This window comes from Typopeltis vanoorti, chromosome 26 (assembly GCF_054136105.1).
Source record: "Typopeltis vanoorti isolate ZY-2024b chromosome 26, IOZ_Tvanoo_1.0, whole genome shotgun sequence".
NCBI lineage: Eukaryota > Metazoa > Arthropoda > Arachnida > Uropygi > Thelyphonidae > Typopeltis > Typopeltis vanoorti.
The window spans coordinates 27,825,636-27,839,197 of NC_143574.1; the positions used below are offsets into that span (position 1 = coordinate 27,825,636).

General features: G+C 34.8%; 1 non-coding gene across 1 annotated transcript; it reads right to left on the reverse strand.

Annotated features, from left to right (window-relative positions):
* Window positions 1–8,782: 8,782 nt before the first annotated feature.
* On the reverse strand, window positions 8,783–8,855 carry TRNAK-UUU (transfer RNA lysine (anticodon UUU)). The gene has a single exon. It is a non-coding gene; the product is annotated as a tRNA-Lys (tRNA).
* Between the last annotated feature and the right edge of the window lie 4,707 nt (window positions 8,856–13,562).

Consider the following 13,562-nt stretch of genomic DNA (forward strand, 5'->3'; position numbering starts at 1 on the left):
TTTTCACAGTTTATTAGAAATTTTTCTATTATTTTTCTACGAATAATAATGTAATTTATATTTTAATTTAAAAATGAATAGAAGAATTTAAATATTTTAAACTGTTTCTTAATCAAAAATAAAAAAAGATCCCTCCCCCCTATAATCTCAAACCAGGGCCTAGTCCACACAGATGCAGATAAGGCAGAAGCCATACTTAAAAATCTTGAGGATCAGTGCAAACCTTCTTATAACAACATTGATTTCAATCATCTGTACAAAATCCACAGACAGGTTAGGCATGCACTAAACCTCCCGGATACCAGTGCTGATCATATTGCACCCGCATCACCTGTTGAATTATATGATATTATTAAAAAACTTAAGAACAATAAAGCTCCTGGACCAGACAGCATCTCAAACAGGGTGATCAAGCTGCTGCCTCGAAAAGCTATAGTGCATCTGACCAGTATAATAAATGCATTCTTAAGACTTCACTATTTTCCTTCCACCTGGAAAATGGCTGATGTGATTCCTATACATAAGCCAGGCAAAGACCCACACTTACCGCAGAATTATCGTCCAATCAGTCTCATCTCCAATCTGGGTAAGGTTGCAGAGAAGGTCATCCTCTCACGACTCCAAACCTCAGTAAATGACCTAAACATCCTCCCTAAAGAACAGTTTGGTTTTCGACAACACCATAGTACTACCCAGCAAATCCACAGAATTGTGGAATATATCACCACCAGCTACAACTGGCGCCAGTGCACAGGAGCTGTATTCCTAGACCTATCTAAAGCATTTGACAAAATCTGGCATTTTGGACTCCTGCACAAACTTATCTCAGCCGGTATCTCACTAAAAATGGTTCATCTAATCCGTTCATATCTTCAGAATAGACCAATGCAAGTTAAAATTAACGGTTCTACATCGTCCCAGCGCCATATCTTTGCTGGAGTGCCGCAGGGATCTCTACTGGCTCCATTGCTGTTTTCTGTATACATGTCAGACATCCCACACAATCCGATGACTTCCATTTTAGCACTATATGCGGATGATACGGCAATACTAACCAGATCTCTCAGACCCCACTTCGTTACCAGAAAGCTTCAAGAAAATCTTCTAAAGCTGGAGGGTTGGTTCTCCTAGTGGAGATTGAAAGTCAACCCCCTGAAAAGCTCAGCGGTTCTTTTCTCAAAAAGGCCAATGTCTCCTGCAGGAGATGTGTTACTATTCAATACTAAAATTCCCTGGCAGAAAGAAACAAATTACCTGGGTGTGATTCTCGACAAAAAGCTATCTTTCAACCAACATATCAAGTCTGCATGTGCAAAAGCATCTAAAGCCATAGCTCAGATCTATCCGCTAATTAATAGAAATAGCCAACTCAGCAACAGAATCAAATTGCACATTATTAAGATACAGCGAGTGCAGAACAAGTGCTTGAGAATGATTTTGAACGCCCCGTGGTATGTTAGAAACAGCCAACTCCACAGAGACACAAATATTCCCTATATTCTCTCTTATCTACAATCCTTAGCTTCCAAATTTTTTCTAAAGACGTCCACACATCCCAACTATTTGGTTCAACAAGCTGCAGCATACGAGCCAACGGACATATTCAAATTTAGAAGACCAAAAACTATATTAGCCTCCTATAGCGATACATAATCTCCATGCCCATTCAGGGCGAGCAAACTGCTCGTAAATTTTACCCTCACTGTAACCACGACAGATAGCGGGGAATATGAAAAGCATTTTGCTTCACCCTTAAAGAATAAATGTCAATTGTCCATTGTCAACCAAATGAAAACTGATACTAACTCTTTTTTTTGTATGGCAATTATTTATATATATATATATATATATATATATCATCCTGAGATTTTATTTATAAGGTTAAAACACCTTGTGGCAACTTGTTTTGTTAAAATTCATAATGAGCTCTGCATTACTTCAACCTTAGCATTGTCTGGTCTGGCTCCCACTGACGAGACCTCAACAAAGGTCGAAACCGGTATGGGTAGTGACCATTGCCTTTAATGTTTAGCATCATACATGTCCGCAAAGGGATGTGCTTTACATTAGAGGAAAAATACTAAGAATAGTGATCAGACCTTTATCCACCTTTACCACGAGTTGCCTCGACTGGCACTACCTTAGGGATCAGTTGCCTTAGACTTGCAGTACTTACAGGCGCAAACTTGACTTTCTTGTCTGTTTGCTTTCTTGGGAAATAGGATTAAAAACCAAGTTCATATAAAATTACTTGGTATCTTGAATATATATTACTAAGTACCAACTTTGTATTGCCAAACTTAGCAAAACAATTTATTTTCACGAGATCAATATAGGTTAACTGTTGCAATTTTTGTAGTTTCAGAAGCCGTTAAATGCATTGAATGCTATTTTAATTTAAACAAAAGCCATAGTGGTTTCTTTCAGTTAAATTATCGTGCTGGACAATAATGTAGTCGACTTTTCCCACTTTTTCTAAATAATAAAAATCCTGTTCATAACAATAGTAATAACACGTATGTAAAATATTAATAATAAAGTATCTGTTGTTAACCTGCGTTATTGGCGGTGTACACCGATTATTTGTATTACTGATATATAAATGCGCAGTATCAACTGTGTAGGTGGCGTTGCTGGGTAATCAAAAATCCCGATGTCGCTTTCATCGTTGATAAACTGTTTCAATTAGAGAAGCGGAAATATCTTAAATACTGCTGACGTAGTTATAGCAAAAATACGGGAGCATGGAATGACAAGATAAATATTCTATCTCGCTATGGCAGACGCCTACTTTCCACATCCGCTTGCTTTAAATAATATGTGACAGCTAAAGACATTTTTCAAAACGGCTTCCACTACTCCGGCAAACAGGATATGGTTTATTTTTTCTATTTGTAATAATAGCATTTTTTTCTCCTCTTAAAAACGCAATTTGAAAAATGAATATAGAACAGGTACTTTTTCGGGGAGAGAGATAAATATTACTATATTATTGTTTGAAAAATATTCTTCGCAGTATAATCAATCAAATACGTTATTGAAAACGATTCTAACTAAGTCTGTGTCTTTATACAGCCAAACAGAAGTTATAATGCCAAGAGTGACAGTGTGTTTTTGACGAAAGGTCGGAAAATGAGTTTCAAACAGAGCTGCGATTGACTTTTGTGTTAAACTTCGTAAAGGTTTTACCGAAACGCATCAAATGCCTCAAAAAGCATACGGTGATGAATGATTATCCCGTACTCAAGTTTACGAGTGGTTTAAGCGATTTCAATGGGGTCGTGAGACGCTTGAGGACGACGAAAAGCCAGGCCGTCCAAAAACAGGACTGAGCGAAGTTAATATCCAAAAAGTGCGTGATTTCATCAAAGAAAACCCGAAATCGTCCGTGAGATTGATTGAAGATGAATTGGGGATTCAAAATCAACTGTGCATAACATTTTGACCGAGAATTTTGGCCTTCTTAAATTGAATTCGCGATTTGTTCCCCATAACTTGACCGACGACCAAAAAATGTATCGAATTGAACACTGCAAGCCTCATTAAAATCGCTCTTAAGGACTCAAACTTCCTTGAAACGATCGTTACTGGTGACGAAACGTGGTGTTTTGAGTATGAGTCCGAAACAAAGCGCCAGAGTGCTGAGTGGAGACCACCAGAAGAGGGGCATCCGAAAAAAAGTCGCTTGGAGAAGTCAAAAGTAAAGTCAATGCTGATTTGTTTCTACGATTCCAAGGGCATTATTCACAATGAATTCGTTCCGCCTGCCCAAACGGTCAATGGTGAGTTTTATCTCGAAGTTTTGAAGCGATTGATAGCGCGACTTCGTCGCGTACGGCATGAATATCGTGACGACCGACCGTTCGTCAAAACACTGTCACCCTTGGCACTATAACTCGGCTTCTAATGAAACAAATGTCATAAACAGTTGACACGACACTAATGAAGGTTGCAGGCTTTCGACAACAAAAAGATACAACAGGTGGCGCCACTAGTCTTTTCTATTTTGAAAAGTTCGGTTTCTTTTTGGACAGGGGATGTATACATGGTCAGCTTTTTTTTTTTTTTTTTTTTTTAAGTGATAGCAATAACAACATTCTGTTTGTAATCTTTGAAAATTATTCCTACATTTCAGTTGATGCATCAAAATTTTCCTAATTTTACCTGTGTGGCTGTCTTTAGCCACAGGTTTGCCGTTGGTGTGTTTCTCTCAATTAGCATTACTGGTGTATTAGATACGGTTGTGCTTGAACACCTCCACGAAGGCATTAGTTTAGTTATATTTGCTTCATTTGATATACTAGTCACTAAATTCATATGACACATTATCGCGTGGACTTTTTTTCCCAAAAAATCTGTACACTATAGCTTGATTATCGGCTTTATGTATAACCAAGGAATATGATATTTTATTTAGAAGAAGCGGTAGATTTATTCTTATGGTTTATCGGGATGTATCTAATAAGCTATAAACTCGTGTACGTATTACTTTGACTTTATTATTTTTCCACAAATAATAATGTAATTTATATTTTAATTTAAAAATAATTAGAAAAATTTAAAAATTTTAAACTAATTTTTAAGAATTTTAAAAATATTTATACACCTTAAAATGTTTCATATCTTGATATATATAATTTAAATCTGAAAACAAACTAGCAGTTGTGCAGTTTCTTATTCACGTAAATTCTCGCAGAACAGCTGCGCAATTTAACTGTTTAGAAAACTTTTTATCCTTAATTCGAATACTCTTTTACATCGAAAAGGAATGGGTTAAAATTTTTGACTGACGTGTGCCTTTGATGCAAAAAAAAAAAAATTCTGGCGCCAAAGAAGTACGCAGTATATTAAAAGTTTTTCAAGGGAAATGCAAAACAAAAACACTATTTATTCACTTATTTTCACTTACCATATTTATTTTTTTCGGTATTAATATTATTAGTATTAAATTTGATGCTTTATAAGTATTCAAATGTGTGTAAGATGATGCTCAGTCGATGTTACTGATTCTTCAAGAGTAAAACGTCCTTGATGGTCTCATAAGATCATCAAGGACGTAATAATTACATTAAGTACAATCACAAAGGACGCTAGTTGCATTAAAATAATGTAACTGATATACAGCAATCCCTCGATTAGTGCGCCTAATGCGTTCTTAAAAACAGGCGCACTAATCGAATATAACAACCTATGGAAAAAAAGCATAATTCGTTCCTCAGATTTCTTTTTTGGTCCTTACTTTTTTTTTTTTTTATATAAAAGAATTAGGGTATGTCTCAGGGCCTAGTTAAAGGATATTTGTTAATCACAATAGTCTCCTTCTTACACAAATTCTTTTACTCATGATTAAAGGTTAGGTTAGATGCAATATCACTTGCACGTGATATGATCAGCAAAAAGCAGACGATATAAATTTTGGCGGTAAATTTGGAACATAGCGTACATGGAAGTAGTGTAGTATGCCATTAAAAAATAACTTCGTAAAATGTTTCAAATCGGTAACTAAATTATTTCATCCTGGTAATAATTGCTTGAATGCAATCATTTCTTAAAAAATAAACTCTGTTCCTTATTCGCACCATCTAATACAACCGGATGCGAATATTGTGAGTCAGATTTGTGTGACAATAAAAAGGAAACCGTATTGCTAACTACATAAAAAGCGATGTATTATTCAGCATCCATTGCGTCATCGTAGAGGGGAAAAAAAAACAGCTTGTTGTTTAAGTATTCTCTACGTATCTTTCAACGTGCCGTTGGAAAAATAAATAAATAAATACTTCACAATTATATGAGTTTACACAACCACTGCAGTCATGAATTTTAATATAACTTTCCATGCTCATATAATTAAAATGAATAATGTTTTGAAATGGTTCATTAGTGCATGTAGATCCTAAATACGAGAAGTCACACACTCTTTGCTTTTGTAACAGCCATTAGCATATAAAGTGCGTGTTTTATTACTGGGGGGGGGGGGGTATTGTTCATGTAAACTTTTTATACACGAACATACGAAGGATTTTTCTTAGTATACTACTTAACAAAAGTGCGTAACGAATTTGAACACAGCTATGACAAAATTACCAACTGCAAACTCGGGTTTCCCATCCCACTGGTCTCGTCAGTGGGAGTTAGACCCAGAAGTGGCGATACTAAGGTCCTAAAAAGGACTGGCTAGATGAGCGAAGCAAGAATGCTTTTCATCTGCCCCGTTATCTGTAGAGGATAGTGTAGGGATAAGGTGTTATTGAGCTATTAATAACTCAATAGCATGATCAGGGCTATTAAAGCTCTGATCATGGCAGGAGGGTAACAGCAATAGCCGAGCCTCAGTTAGAACTTCATTGGCTTACAGCATTGCCATCCATTATTACCCTCCAAGGGTATTGGATTGAATGAATCAATCACCGCATGTTTAAGTAAAGGTGATATCTCAAAAATATCGGACGATCTCTAGGCCACTCCATAGTGGGCGAAAGACCGTCCCTATCTCAGCGTTGGTTCCCCTCAGTGACGGGCTCCCCGACCACTGAGCAGAACCGCTCAAATTCCGAGGAAAATAATTCACCGGCAAGTACCCCTCAGCGGGCCGTGCCGGAGAACACTTTCCCCGGAGACTCAAAGTGCTCCCTTAGGGCAAAACCTAAGAGAGCGAACTCATTTACCCAGGATAACAGCAACAGCCGAACCTCAGTTAAACTTCATTGGTTCAGCATTGCCATCCGTTACCCTACATGGGCATCTCATATAAAATCAATCACCGCATCTCACGGTCGATTGATTCTATGCAATCATCCTACTAATACTAATAATAATACATAACATCATTAGCCAGAAGGGTGAAGCAAGATGCTTTTATTCCCCGTTGTCTGATAAGGAGGATGAATTGAAGGAAAGATTTATGAGCTGAGAGCTCGCCCTGGGGGAACGGAGATTAGTCATTGTTGCAAGTATTTAGGATGGCTTTTGGCCTCTTGTATTTGAAGAGGTCAGTCTCTTCATAGTTTGCTGCTTGTTTAACTAGATCGTTGGGGTGTGTAGAGATCTTTGAGAAAAAATTTTCTGCTGTAGTTAATAGGAAGGAGTAGATGTAAGGGATGTTCGTATCTCTATGCAGTTGCACGTTCCTTACGAACCACGGTGCGTCCAATATCATGCGTAAACACCTATTTTGCACTCTCTGCAGTCTGAGGATGTTGGAGTTGGATGTGTGGCTCCAGGCTGGAGAGGCATATGTCAACATTGGGCGGATCGTCAACAGGTAGAGGAGCACTTTGATTCTGGTATTCAGTCTACTTTTTCTATTTATTAGAGGGTAAAGTTGTGCAATAGTTTTAGATGCTTTCGTACATAAGGCTTTGGTGTGTGGGTTGAACGTTAATCTTTTGTCCAGAATTACTCCAAGATATTTTGTTTCTGTTTGCCAGGGGATTTTGGTGTTGAAAAGATAAAGGTCCCCCATGGGAGTTGCCATTCTTCTGGTGAAAAGTATTGCTACACTCTTCTGGGGGTTGGTTCACTTGTAATCTCCATTTGGAGAACCAATGTTCTAGTTGTAGCAGGTTTTCTTGCAACTTTTTAGTGACAAGATGAGGTCGTAGAGATCTGGCAAGAACTGCTGTGTCGTCCGCATAAAGTGCTAAGATGGATGACATTGGGTTGTGCGGGATGTCTGCCATATATATTGAGAATAAGATTGGAGCCAATAGGGAACCTTGAGGAACTCCCGCAGAGATCCGTCGCTGACTTGAAACTGTACCATTTATTTTGACTTGTATGTGTCTGTCCTGGAGGTAAGATTTAATTAGGTGGACGATACTTAATGGTATACCTGCTGAAATGAGTTTGTGTAGTAATCCCAAGTGCCATATTTTGTCAAATAATAATAATAGCGTTATATTATGCTTTATTTATAACGTTAAGATTAGAAATATTTAAAAAGGTATATGAAATATTTTTAATTTTTTAAAAAACTTTTATCTTATAAATTTCTTAATTTTAAATTTTAAGTGAAATATAAGTTACACTACTATTTCTAAAGTAATTGTAAGAAATAATGCAGGCAGACTATGTAAAAATAGTTTCGCTTGATCTTAAACGAAGCATGAAACAAAACAGCATTTTTTCTTTAATTTGTAAGAAAACTAGAACGAACTTTCCTTTACAGTTCCACCAGCAGAGGGCAGCAATGTACAGATAAAAGAAATGGAAACCACCAATCGACCTGTTACCAGAACACATACTTAAAACTCCATTTATTCGCTTATCTACTTCGTTTTACTTAATGTAGTTGGAAGTATAACTATGACATAATACGAATGTAATACCGTTAAAAGCGACCTTGTTTGATAAGGCAATCTTAACTAAATATATTTGTGGAAACACCACTAGTTTATATCAGGGTCAACCAAAATCGATTACGCTCAACCGTAGAATGAATTTTGGTAATTCTGTAGAATTCGTTAGTTTGAAGTAGCTGATAGTAATTATTATTTTTAAGTTTTTCCTTTGAAGATGAGTCAACTAGTCTTATACGAGGTGGGATTAACCATCAAGAAAGCGAGTATTTAAGGAATGTTGTAACATTCTAAAATGTGCTTATTACCTTTAAGCTTATGACCTGAATGTTTCCCAATTATATTAAAAATCACCTTTTCAGAAAACTTTTTTTAAATAAGGCAAAATTAATTAAGGTTTAAAAAAAAAAATAAAAAATAAACGTTCGTTTTCGTTTATGGAATGTTAAATAATAATCAAGAGAAGAGAAAAAAAATTGTGCCGCCCGAACAGGGACTCGAACCCTGGACCGTTAGGTTAAAAGCCTAACGCTCTACCGACTGAGCTATCCGGGCGTATGCTAAATTTTCACTAAATCGCCTTTTAATAATACAAAATATTCACTTTTACTGTTTTAAAAATGTTTTTCTATATTATTAATAGTTATGCTAACTACAGAAACGCACCATGAAAAATAGACTTTAGGAACTTGACTAACACAGGAAAAGCATACTTCATAAATCCAAACCAGTGTTTACTAACCTGGTTAATACAATTCCCATCTTAATGAATTAATACGTAAATCGTGTCTTACTAAAATTCTCAACCTTCTCTTATCTCCATGAAAAGGTAAGAATGATTGAAATGAATCAAATTTAAGAAAGTTTTATATATAAATAAACATTAATATTGATTAATAATATGAATAATGCATGGTTTGTTTTGTTTTACTTTGAGCATACGCAAGAAAATAGTAGCCGTGCTTACGAACCATTGTTTTCGTAAATAAATAAAAAAAATAAACACAAGCTATAAATATCTATATTTAGAAATTTATGTTATCTATAATAAATTAAATATAAACATGAAATAAATAACTAATTAATTACAAATATGAGTCTTGCTGATATGTCATTCCCAACTTAGTAATACTTTTGAATATAACTCAATCTTTAAAATAATAGAAAATCTATGTTTTATTTGATTTAAACATCAAATTTCATTTCGTTTTTTTTTTTTTTTAAATTTATTCCTTGGATGCAAAAACAGAGCACTTAAGGTCTCCAGTATTCCAAAACTGAGTGACCGATAGATTGAAAGTAGAATGTAAATAACTGCCCTTCAAAGAAGCTAAAAGTATTATTCTTGCATTCTGTCTTACATTATATATTAATACTGCGTGTGCATATTATACACTGGCTGTTGCAAGAGTCAAGTATCAACATGACCTCAACAGATGTTACCAATTTACATTTAAGGAAGCGACTCCAGTTGTTTTTTTCGTGAACAATAACGCAATGGACAGACCTAGTATTACTGGAAATGAACTACGACTTAAATAAAAATAAAATAAATAATTATTTTATTTTTATACAGACCGTTCTCAACAGTATTCTGTCTACTATTGAGAACGCCCCCCCCCCCCAGCTACGCCTCTGCGTTCAAGAGCAAACAACCCAATTAAATCAAAAAATAATACGCTGCTTTTTTTTTTTAATGTGTTACATGTCATACTCGTCAGAAAGCAAAAATAAAGTACGAGTATCTTTTTATGCGTTGAATAAATAATATGAAGATATAGAAAGATATAGTTCATGAAAGCTGGTAGAGATGGCAGCACTAAACGTAGATATCAATAAATAAAGTGAGAATAGTTTGTGGTTTTCTCAATGTCACGTTCATCTTGTTATAGAAGGTTTTATATAAATATGGTTTAGGTTTAGGATTAAATTATTATTATTATTATTATTATTATTATTATTATTATTATTATAATTACAGTTCAGGTAGTTTTTTCAAAGTGATGATACAAATACTGTTGGCCGCCTTGCACTTGGCAGTGTTTAGAATCTTTTTTTTTTTATTATTATAACGTCAAAGTAAATAAATATCTTTTAATAAAAACCTGACTAGCATATAAATTAGATACTGTGTGTACAAAAGTTAGAAAAATGATAAATAAACAATGGAGTTCCTCTTTTATAGTAAAATCTTAAGTAACTGCTAAGTAAAAATCTTAACTACATATAAATTAATTAAATTCACAAATGTAATATTTAAATTGTACATAACATTAAACCAATCATTGCAATTTTTTCAAGAGTTTATGAATGACCATAGCAATACAATTAGAGTATAATACATTTGCAATCAAACAACTTACAAGTTTGGAGCAATATATAAACTTTTGAAATCAATAGTGGAATCTGCATAACTCGATTCTTTCCAACAGCATTTAGCGAACTTCAATGACCACGATTGTATGCCTCTGTATGATATCGTTGTTTGCTTGCTATCATTTTCATTTTTATTAAACACGCTTCCTAAAATCCGTAAGCCAATCTTACATTTCTGGATAGGCAAAATTGTCCTGTAACTCGTGAGGGATGACACTCTGAACAAGATCAAGATCAAGATAAGATAAGGATTCGTGTCTTGATGGGTCGAACGCTCTGAACAAGTTCAATATCAAGATAAGATAAAGGTTCGTGACGTCATTGTATGTTAACATCAGTGCCGTCATGAGCATGGAATGTTTAGACTTTCGTTGGGGGAAAACATCTGTCAATGACGTCACGTTTTGTGTTTTAGTTTACGAATGGAATTCTGGGTAACTGTTTGCGTATGGAATCCTTGGAATTTCCCTCGAGGACACACGCGTCAATGACATAACTTTGTGTCTTTGGTTCGAGTGTGGACTTATGGGTAATGGTCAGAGCATGGAATTCTGGGATGTGGCTGTATTTGTCATTGACATGTGATGAGTTTTATGTTTGCATGGGTAATGATTAGAAATTGGAATTCTGGGAGGATATTTGGTGAAGTGATAGGGTCTTTGGCTCGATTCTAGAACTGTGGGAAAATACAACAGTAGATATTTTCAAAAATAATTAGTTACTAGATATCACTGGTGTCCTCCTCATCCCCCTCAAACACACAAACTTTATTATACAATATACAAAGGTAATTTGCACTCGTAAATTTTTTTGCATTCAAATGTCTGAAAGTAGGGGTACCATATTTCTTGAAAATAATATGCAACATCGATGTCGACCATCAAAAAAAATTGTAAAAAAAAATAAAATATTTACCTTCAAATAAATATTTATGATCATGGCAAACAAGAAATTCATCAGCTTTCCAAAGTTTTAACATTCACACCATACTGTTTTCATCATTTGGAATACTGGAACCTGAAAGTTCGCATCACTCGATGCGGGCTTCTGACATTCTTCAATATATATATATATATATATATATATATATATATATATGTATAACTGAGTAAAACTTTCACTGTGGAAAAACACCAGCAACACAAATCTTTATTCACTTAAGTTTAGAAATGCATAGTTTATTTTGCTGAATTCACAGAGAAAAATTCTAACACGTAATTACCTAGAAATATTTCTCAAGATTTAGTTTACACTCAACATTTTCCTATGAGTTCAATAAAGAAAATGTTCGTTACTCACTGTTTCATGATTACATTGGATCAAAATAGCTGGTCACACAAACGAGTCTTAAGATAATTAAACAGAATTGCATTAAGGTATAAAGTTATGGACGCCATAGGAAGTACAGCCGCGAACATCTCATAAGGTGTTAGCCTGGATATGACACCATGCCTCCCTAAACGTTCCATGTATTCTTTTGTCACCAGATATACGCAAGCAGTCTTCATATAATGTTCATAAATGTCCCAAAATAAAGAATCTTAATCGAATTGATGAAAGTCTTGAAGGTCTGATTTAATCATCGATGAATTTAAATGGGTTGTGATAATTCTTCCTATGATACAAATAGCTGGTAACTCAGTTTACAAAAATAATAAATGATTATCATTGTCGTACATTTTTGGTGAAAGTTTCTCAGCTTCTTCAGAACTAATAGAGAAACTTTACTGCCACCATTTCCTGTATCATCGACCATTAGTTCCCATCTTGGTATTTGAAAATATAACAGTCTCTGTGGTCCAATTCATAGTCAACTCTTCTTTGAAAGTAGGCGAGGATGTCAGACCACTTCCTGCATAACTTTGCCCAAGTGGTCCTGGATAAATACATCACAATGCATGTATCATGCATCTTCTGAAATAATAATCAGTTTCCACTCTTTTAGAGCTATGTGAAGAGTTTTGTCTCATGCTATTTTCCCGAAGAAAGAAAATTTCAAAGACTTTTGTGGCTCACCCATTATTTTACTTTACCTGACACAAAACACCACAACACAACACAATACAATAGCAGCACTGAATGAATGATTGCAGTAACTGAAAAGGCACTCGACTCGATTGTTATTCTTTATAGTACTGTTTACTCTGACGTTTCTTGAAAAATGTAACATCGTGCAGATAACTCATGGACATGTTTTCGCATGCTGGTGGATATGACGTTGATGTGATTTTATCTTACTTTGTGACATCATAGGGCACAGTTATCTCTGTAGGTATATTGGTTTTCTATATTATTTATCCTTATTATGTTAAGTATTTCTTCCAACACAAATAAAGTAATTATTTATTATTGTTTCAACTGAATTAGGTCTGGTACTATACTTTTCATGTTAAATCTTCTCCACCAAAAATTCTGGCTATTAATTAAATCCGATTACTTGTGCTTCCATACTACTTCTGTAGCTGATTTTTCCCCCCAAAAAATTGATGCAGTTTCTTGAAATATTTGAAGGTTGGTATGAACAAATAAGACTAATAATTCACTGAATGGATTTTCAAAAAAAGTCTGATTAGTTTGTGACAAGAAATTTCACAAGATTTGTCTGCAAACTCGCAAATTTCTTTTGTTTTTTTCTATTCTAATCTGTTGTATACATCTAATATAGTAACAAAATTGTCACTCTTTTATTCATTTTGTACTTTATTCATTAAAGAACCCATAATTACGTTATTTGCCAGCTCTGTCGTTTTTGTTCTGCCTGTAGAATAGTAGGGTCTTAAAGTTTTGAAATAAGTTTTGGCTGTCAACCACATGATTTTAAACTTTTATCATGTACAACTGTGTGAAAAGAAAAGAAAACGTACCTTCTCTTTATTTTTGAAAACG